Below are 7,485 nucleotides of genomic sequence, written 5' to 3'. Positions count from 1 at the left end.
TATTTTTGTAGCAAACCACAGTTACTATACCATAGGTGGGAAGGGCAAGATATATTCACAGTCAGTGTGCATGTATGTGTGTAAAAGTAAAGCAGGATATCGAGGAGGATGGTGGTATTATAAATGTAATATAATAATATAATAAAAGCATATTATAGACTTGGGTGGAGAGAACATCTATTTAGGCTGTAATTTTCTAAGAAATCAGAAAATGAAGACATGATTATACACATACCCACACACACACGTGGAGGCTTGGTTTAGTTTTTTTTTTTTTTAACGACTTTTGAGTATTTTTAGCAATTAAAGAAAAATCAGTCTTTGAGGACCTAGTGTGTCCTTGGGTGGTATAGGTGAAACACCAATACCAATTAACTCTAAAGATGTGGTTCCAGTGGTTCTGTTGTAGTAAAGATGCTTAGGAAGAAAGGCATCCTGAGTTAGTTGAGGGACTGATACCTCACTAACGTCTACATCTTGGAATTTCTGTCTTTGCTTAAGCCTAATTTAGTCTAATTGGAGTAAGCTTAACTTAGTCATCTTGGATGGACGTTATGCTTCCTAGCAGTAAGTCATTTGTTACAAAGAGAAGGAACAGTTTAGGTAGTTTCTGATGTGCTTTATTTATTTTTCTTTCAGAGAAAATGCAGGCAAGATTCATGCCATAAATTTATTTACAAACATATCTAGTATGCTGAGTTCAAGAGTTTGATCTATTTTTCAGAAAGATTGCACCTTTTAAAATGCTCCTCTTCATATCTATATCGTGGATGAACAGAAACATCCTGATTTCTTAAGCAGTGGGTGTCTTACTATGAAGAAAGATGCAGTAAGTCCAGATCCCAAGTACACAGTCATCATAATTGGTAATCTCACATGTTTTCCACTGAAAGTGGCAAATTCTTCCCTGGGCCTTCCTCGTGGTGGCTGCTGCAGACTCTGGGGTTGTGAAAGTCCGCGTGCTGTGTCCTAACACAAGCACTGCTGGGAGCTCTGCAAAAGACACAGAGACTGAGGGTGGAAGAAATGGCAGTGCCACACCAAACCCTCTTTTTTCCATGATCTTGTTCCCCTGTGTGCAGAGGACACTCAGTTTATTTAACAAATTTTTATTTAGTTTTTTTTTTTTATAGAGATAGTCCTTGCTAGTATTAAAAATACAATGGGACTGACTGCTCTTGTGGAACAAGGAATGGCATGATGATTAATGGGAAACATAATAAATCTTGACAATTCTCTAACAATTTCATGGTATCTTTAGTAGTGTGTGCCATCCTTAAAACTTAGTTTGTAATTGTATATAGTTTTGATATGTGTCTTTCTCCATCACTAAACAATGACCTCTTTGAAGTCAGGGGCCATTTTATCTCTGTATCCCTAGTACTTAGCACAGTTCCCAAAACAATGCCCGATTGATCAAAAGGAGGCCTGCGCTAAGATGGAACAAGGATATAGTTCCTACTGGCAAATTGCTGAAAATTAAACTTAATTTTTTCTAACACAGTTTTCTTTGATTATCTGATTATTGGTGCTAATTGGTATGCAAGGCTGGCAATGATGGATGTTGCACTTTCTGATACAATTTAGATCCCTTTGCGTCATTTTAAAGTGAGGTCTACAAAAATTAAGTTCTTAGCCTGGGCTAGTTCAGACAAACCATTGATTAGTGGTCAATGATTCTTGGTTACTTCCATGGAAATGTAATTCAGTTTGAGGGGTTTTGCCAAGTTATCTGGCATGTGCTACTCTTCTTTCATCTTAATCAATATTATAGTAAATTCTAGCCCATAGATCATAGCTTCAAGTCTCCTTGTTTTCATGCAAGTAAATTCTAAAAGTACTGTGTTTATCCCAATGCTTATAAAATAGCCACTGACAATGAGTGAAATTACAACACAGATCTCTCAGCTATTTATCATCTGATTTTTTTTTTTAGCAGCTACCGAACTCTTACTTAGTTTTTGGTAAAGGACAATTTGGATCCCATACATTTCTTTCTGAGAAAAAAAATATTCATGGAAAAGTGGGTCTAAGAGGATTTCTGTCATTAAAACTTTTGGTAGAAATGACTAAAAATCAGGGCATTGGAATATAATACTCTATGAGCTGATTATTTATCTGTGGTTTCTCAACATCACTCTTGCTAAACTGTTCTGTTTGTTTAGCTTGGCTCAGATTTTGAATCTACGTTTTCCGTGTCCCGTTGTCAGCTGACTTGCTGCTCTGTTCTATCAGTAGGGGATACTGTTCGATAACCAGAAGGCTAGAAACTGGAGAACTTCCTGCTTTGGACTTCAGTGACATTGCAGTTACTGGCAGTCCCTGGAATTTTCTGGGAATTTCTGTAGCAGCAGAAGAGGTGAGGTGATTCTTGATAGAAAAAACACCTTTTCAGCAGTTCCTACTCAGGTCCAGGTGGCACATATTTGACAGAGGTAGAACTGACTGCAGCAGTATCTCTGAAGTGGAGTAGCAGGTTCAAGCCTAGAAGTGTTAGTGGGTCCTGATTTCCTTCTCCTTCTCCTTTTTGTCTTCCAACCCTTCCAACTTAACCAATTCCCTCTTTTTACTTCCTTCTGTTTGAGATACCTAGGATGAATTATGTTTTCTTGAGCAAAGGCTGTCCTTTAGATTTCTGTTCACTGAACAAAAAATTACCAAGTATCGATGTGTATAAATGTGTGCAAAGACGTATCTATAAGCATGGCTAAATTTGTGTTTGCTTTTTGAGAATAAATCCCCAAACATACTTTGAGTCATACATATTTTAAAAGTAAAGCCCAAATGCAATTGTAGTATTTCTTGATTCTCCCAATATATGATAATACCTAACTTTTGTCACTGGATTGTGAGCTTTGGTGGATTGGGAACTGTACTTTGCTTATTTTTGTATTCCCAGAAATTAACTTAGTGGCACAGTGGTATTCTTTTCTCTTTTAATGCATTTTCAGACTATGACCATTTCTTGTATATAAAGAGTAAATCTCCTCTTTACTAAAAATTATTCAGTGTCTCCTCATTGCCCCTAGGATAAAATCCAAGTTCTTTAATGTGCCTCGCTTGGAACTTTAAATTTTGATCATTGTTTACCTTTCCAACTTCATCTCTTGCCTCTTAATCAGATTCTTCAATCCTTTTGTTTCTCCTGGACTTAATGACTCAGTTCTGCTCAAGTCCCACACTGTATCTCACCGCTGGGTGTTGCCATGTAGATGACCTCCTAATTTTGAACACTCTCTTGTTTCATCCCTATTTTCTGATGTCTTTTCCATATGTATGTTTCTGTTCTCAGCTTAATTATTGTTTTTTCTTCATATTTTCCCAAGTCCTCTAGGCTTACTTAGAAACCTTTCTAAATACTTCCAATGTATCCTTCCCTACCTTTATCATAGTATTTAACATTGTGTGTTACAATTGCCTGCTTAATTGCATCACAGCATGTTCAATAGGACTTCTCTATGCAGAGATATCAGCTAAATTTCTAAGCTTGAAGAAAATAGTCATACTTGCTTTGTAAATGTTCCAGAAATCTGTTTCCATATTTATCATGCTTTCCAAAATTCCCTGTAATCCTCACTGTCATTCCCCACTCACCCTTCACCAAGCTATATCAAGAAGAGTCTAGAAATTCCAGAGGTATTGGTTGGAACAGAAAAGTCAGTGAGAGATAGTGTGACATAGACTCCCGGAGGAAGTGCTTTGGATTTTTATCTCTTATTTGGGAGAAAAGTAAAAGAGCACTCTTGTTCTCTTTAAGCCAATTAAGAGGGTGTGGTAGTTGATTTCATGTGTCAGTTTGGCTGGCTACAGTGCCAGATATGTGTTCAAACATTATTCTGGGTATATTTGTGAGGTTTCTTTTTTTTTTTTTTTGATGCAATTAACATTTAAATCAGTGGACTTTGAATAAAGCAGATTGTCCTCTATAATGTGGTGGGCCTCACTGAATCAATTGAAGGCCTGAATAGAAGAAAAGACTGACTTCCCCCAAGCAAGAGGAAATTCTGTCATCGGCCAGCCTTTAAACTTGAACTACAGCATCAGCTTTTCTTGGTCTTTAGCCTGTAGGCCTTTTGGAATGGAAATGCAGCATCAGCATTGCTGGCTCTCCAGTCTGCTGGTCTACCCTGCAGATTTTAGACTTGCCAGCCTCCATAATCACTTGAGGCAATTAATTAAGATATCTGTCTATTGATTGATCTATCAACCATCAATCTCCTGTTGGTTCTGGACAACCCTAACTAATACAGAGGACTATCAAGAGTTTGAGTGTATTTGTAAGTATGGAAGATTGACATTTCATTTGCTGTCTAAATATTTGCTGAGTTTTACATGTAAACTCACCCCAAAAGCAACAGAGTGGAGCACAGTGAGAGAGTGCTTAGGTGAGGATGTCATATAGTTCTTCAAGATTTGGGCCATTGATGAACAAAAGACCAATGCCTACTGCTCGCCTGGAGCATTCTGAAGGCAGGATGTTGGTTCGAGCAACTCACTATGGCAAGAGGAGGAGGCAAGGCAGCAGTGTTGCAGTGTGAAGTCCTTCCATTTGGTGTGGCAAGGATGCGTGAGGTTTCTATGGCCCTATATACACTGTGAAGAGCCAGGCTTGAGAGCTGTCTTGAAGGTGCCCTTCCCAAGTGAGTGAACTGACAGGTTAAGGGGATCTAAATGGTAAGAGATGATGTGACATACTGTTATGGCACAGATCCTCTTGTGGTCCCTCAATCTACACTTGCACAACTCAGAATGTCTAACTCACAGGATGCTTGCCATATGGTAGTAAATCACAACAGCATCACATAAAACATATGCTTCTTTTCCCCTTTTTACTCTCACAAACTGAATGAGCCAGAGGCACCATGAAGAGAAGGGAGAGGAAAATACCTTCCACCTCCACGGTAGGTCCCTATGCCAAAGTCAGGTCTGTCCCAGCTGTAGGATAGGAGGACAGTTGTTTTATATTGGATGCCATGAGGTTACCCAACTGTGAAGTTAAGGGACACAGTCCACACAAGACTACCCTCACTTTTGGTACCAGTTGCAAATGTGACAGTTTCCCCAAGCCATCCTCAGGTTCAATAATTTCTTGGAGGGACTCACAGAAATATCCCTGAAAGATGTTATAGTCACAGTTGAATCAGCCAAGAGAAGAGGGAAAGTCCCAAAGTGCAGCTTTTATTGCCCTCTCACTATGGAGTCATGGATGGTGTTGCTTATGTGGCATCAGTATGTGGCACAAACTGTGGAGTGTCAACTGAGCCTTGTTCAGAATGTTAATTGGGGTCCCATGGTTTACTGCCCACATGGGTGACCTTTAGTCTCCATCCCTTCTGGAGGTAGAATGGTTATTTTGTGGCCCAAAGCCGCCATCATAAATCACATTGTTAGACGGTCCAGTGGTCAAGGCCCCCAGATAAACAAAGATACTCTTCCTAGAGATCACCTCTCAAATGAGGCAAAGATCACACCTTCCTTTGGTAAGGTTATGTTCTTGGATTCACAGATGTAAATTTTGATTAAGAATTTCTGGTCACTGAATGGGACATGCAGATAGAACATGTTTGAATGAAGGCATTCTTTGAAAGCAGTTTTTACATCTATTGAATTCACACTTAATGATCTAGTTATGCATGTATGTGTTCTCAAGTGTAAGTGAGCTCTGTGAAAATGGAGATCTTTTTTGTCTCCACAGCCCAGCACAGAGATTATTAGCATAGGCTCTAAAGAAATATTTGTCTAATGAATGAATGAAGATTTATCACAAAATACTAGACCACCACTACAGAGCTATAGAGGTATGATATATGTACTCCTGATGATCATGATAGAGTTATAAATGGTCAGATCTTCAGTGATAAAGTCATCAACCTCAGTCTAGAATAAACAGAAAGAAGAATTTAGTATTCTATTCATTACCTCATTGACCTTATGGAAGTAGCAAAAATATCTAGGAGTTACTGTAGAGAGAGGACAATTTCTTGTAAGTTTCAAATGCAACTTTGTTTCTCCCTTTTGTTTAAAATAATTTATGACCAGAGCCAAGCCAAGCAGTTAATAACATGGGGTTCATTTCCTGAAAGCTTCAAAGGATGGGTAATAATGCTATGGAAGGATTCTTTCAGAAAGACTATAAGCCAGTATATGTGTAGGTGTGGCATGACAAATACATTCCAAAAGTGTATAAAGAGTTCATCACTAGTTTTAATACTGACATATAGGACAACTATTTGTAAAGTTTGAACAAATGAAACATTTATGACTAAGATTCATGAATAATGCCTTTTCCTTTAAGTGAACTTTTGATTTTAGAATAGTTTCAAATTTATAGAAAAGTTGTGAAGATGGTACAGAGAGTTCCTATATACCACACATCCAATTTCCCTTACTATTAAGATCTTAGATCAGTACAGTGCATTGTCATAATTAATGAAGCAATATTGATATATTAGTAATAATTAAAGTCCATACTTTATTCAGATTTCCTTACTTTTTACCTAATGTCCTTTTGGGGGGGCTCCAGGATACTATATTACATGTAACCATCACGTCTCTGTAGGTTCTTGTTTCTCAGACTTTCCTTTTTTTTTTCCTTGACAGTTCTGAAGAGTATAGTTCATTTATTTTGTAGAATGTCCCTTGATTGAGATTTGTCTGATGTTTTCTAGGGATTAAATTGGGCTATGCACTTTTGGGAGGAAGACAACAGAGCTAAAGTGCATTTTTATCATATCATATAAAGGGAATATGCTATCAACATAACTAATTACAGTTGACCTTGAACACCTGGCTGAGTTAGTTCTTGTCAGTTTCTCCAGTGTAAAGATACTCTTCTCCCCACCTGCATTTACATGCTGTACTTTTTGGAAGAAAGTCACCATGTGCTGTGTCCACTTAAGGAGTAGAGATTAACATAACATAATAATAAAAAAAAAGGAGTAGAGAATTATGCTCTACCTCTTGAGGGTGAAGTATCTATATTCACGCTGTTTTGAGTTCATTGAGGCTCTTGGAACTGTGGGCTTCTGGTTTTTATCACATTGTTTCATGTGGGGTAAGTGAATAATTCCTCCTTGGATACATTCAGATTGGACTCTGCTTCCTGCCAAGCAGGAACCGATCAGGCGAGGCCAGAACCCAGTTTTAGTTACTCCAGTCTCTGTCTTCTGATGTGGTGATAGCGGGGACTTTCCACTGAACAAGTATCAGAGGGTACAGATTGCAGATACGAAGGAAGAAATCTCTGGACACACATAAATTAGATCTCATTCAATATTGAAATAGAAAATGATGGAGAAAACCAACCAATGTAAAAAATGTAATAACAAGAAATTTTGTTTCTTTTCCATCTCTTTTGATACCAAGTCTTTCCTAAATTATGGCATTTGTTAGTTACTACATATTTATTGTGTGCCAGGTATAATGCTAAACCTTTTACACATATTACCTCATTTTACTTTTACAACACTGTAACATTATTGCCCC

General features: G+C 37.9%; 1 pseudogene; it reads right to left on the bottom strand.

Moving 5' to 3' along the window:
* Window positions 1-759: 759 nt before the first annotated feature.
* Window positions 760-1,060, bottom strand: LOC148164868 (cytochrome c oxidase subunit 7C, mitochondrial pseudogene; annotated as a pseudogene).
* Between the last annotated feature and the right edge of the window lie 6,425 nt (window positions 1,061-7,485).

The sequence above is a fragment of the Eumetopias jubatus genome, unplaced genomic scaffold, assembly GCF_037043125.1.
Source record: "Eumetopias jubatus isolate StellerSeaLion01/CBP00866 unplaced genomic scaffold, mEumJub1_p1.0 scaffold_2, whole genome shotgun sequence".
In the NCBI taxonomy this organism is placed as follows: domain Eukaryota; kingdom Metazoa; phylum Chordata; class Mammalia; order Carnivora; family Otariidae; genus Eumetopias; species Eumetopias jubatus.
Note: the sequence above shows the minus strand (reverse complement) of the source record. Positions and strands in the feature narration are given on the sequence as shown.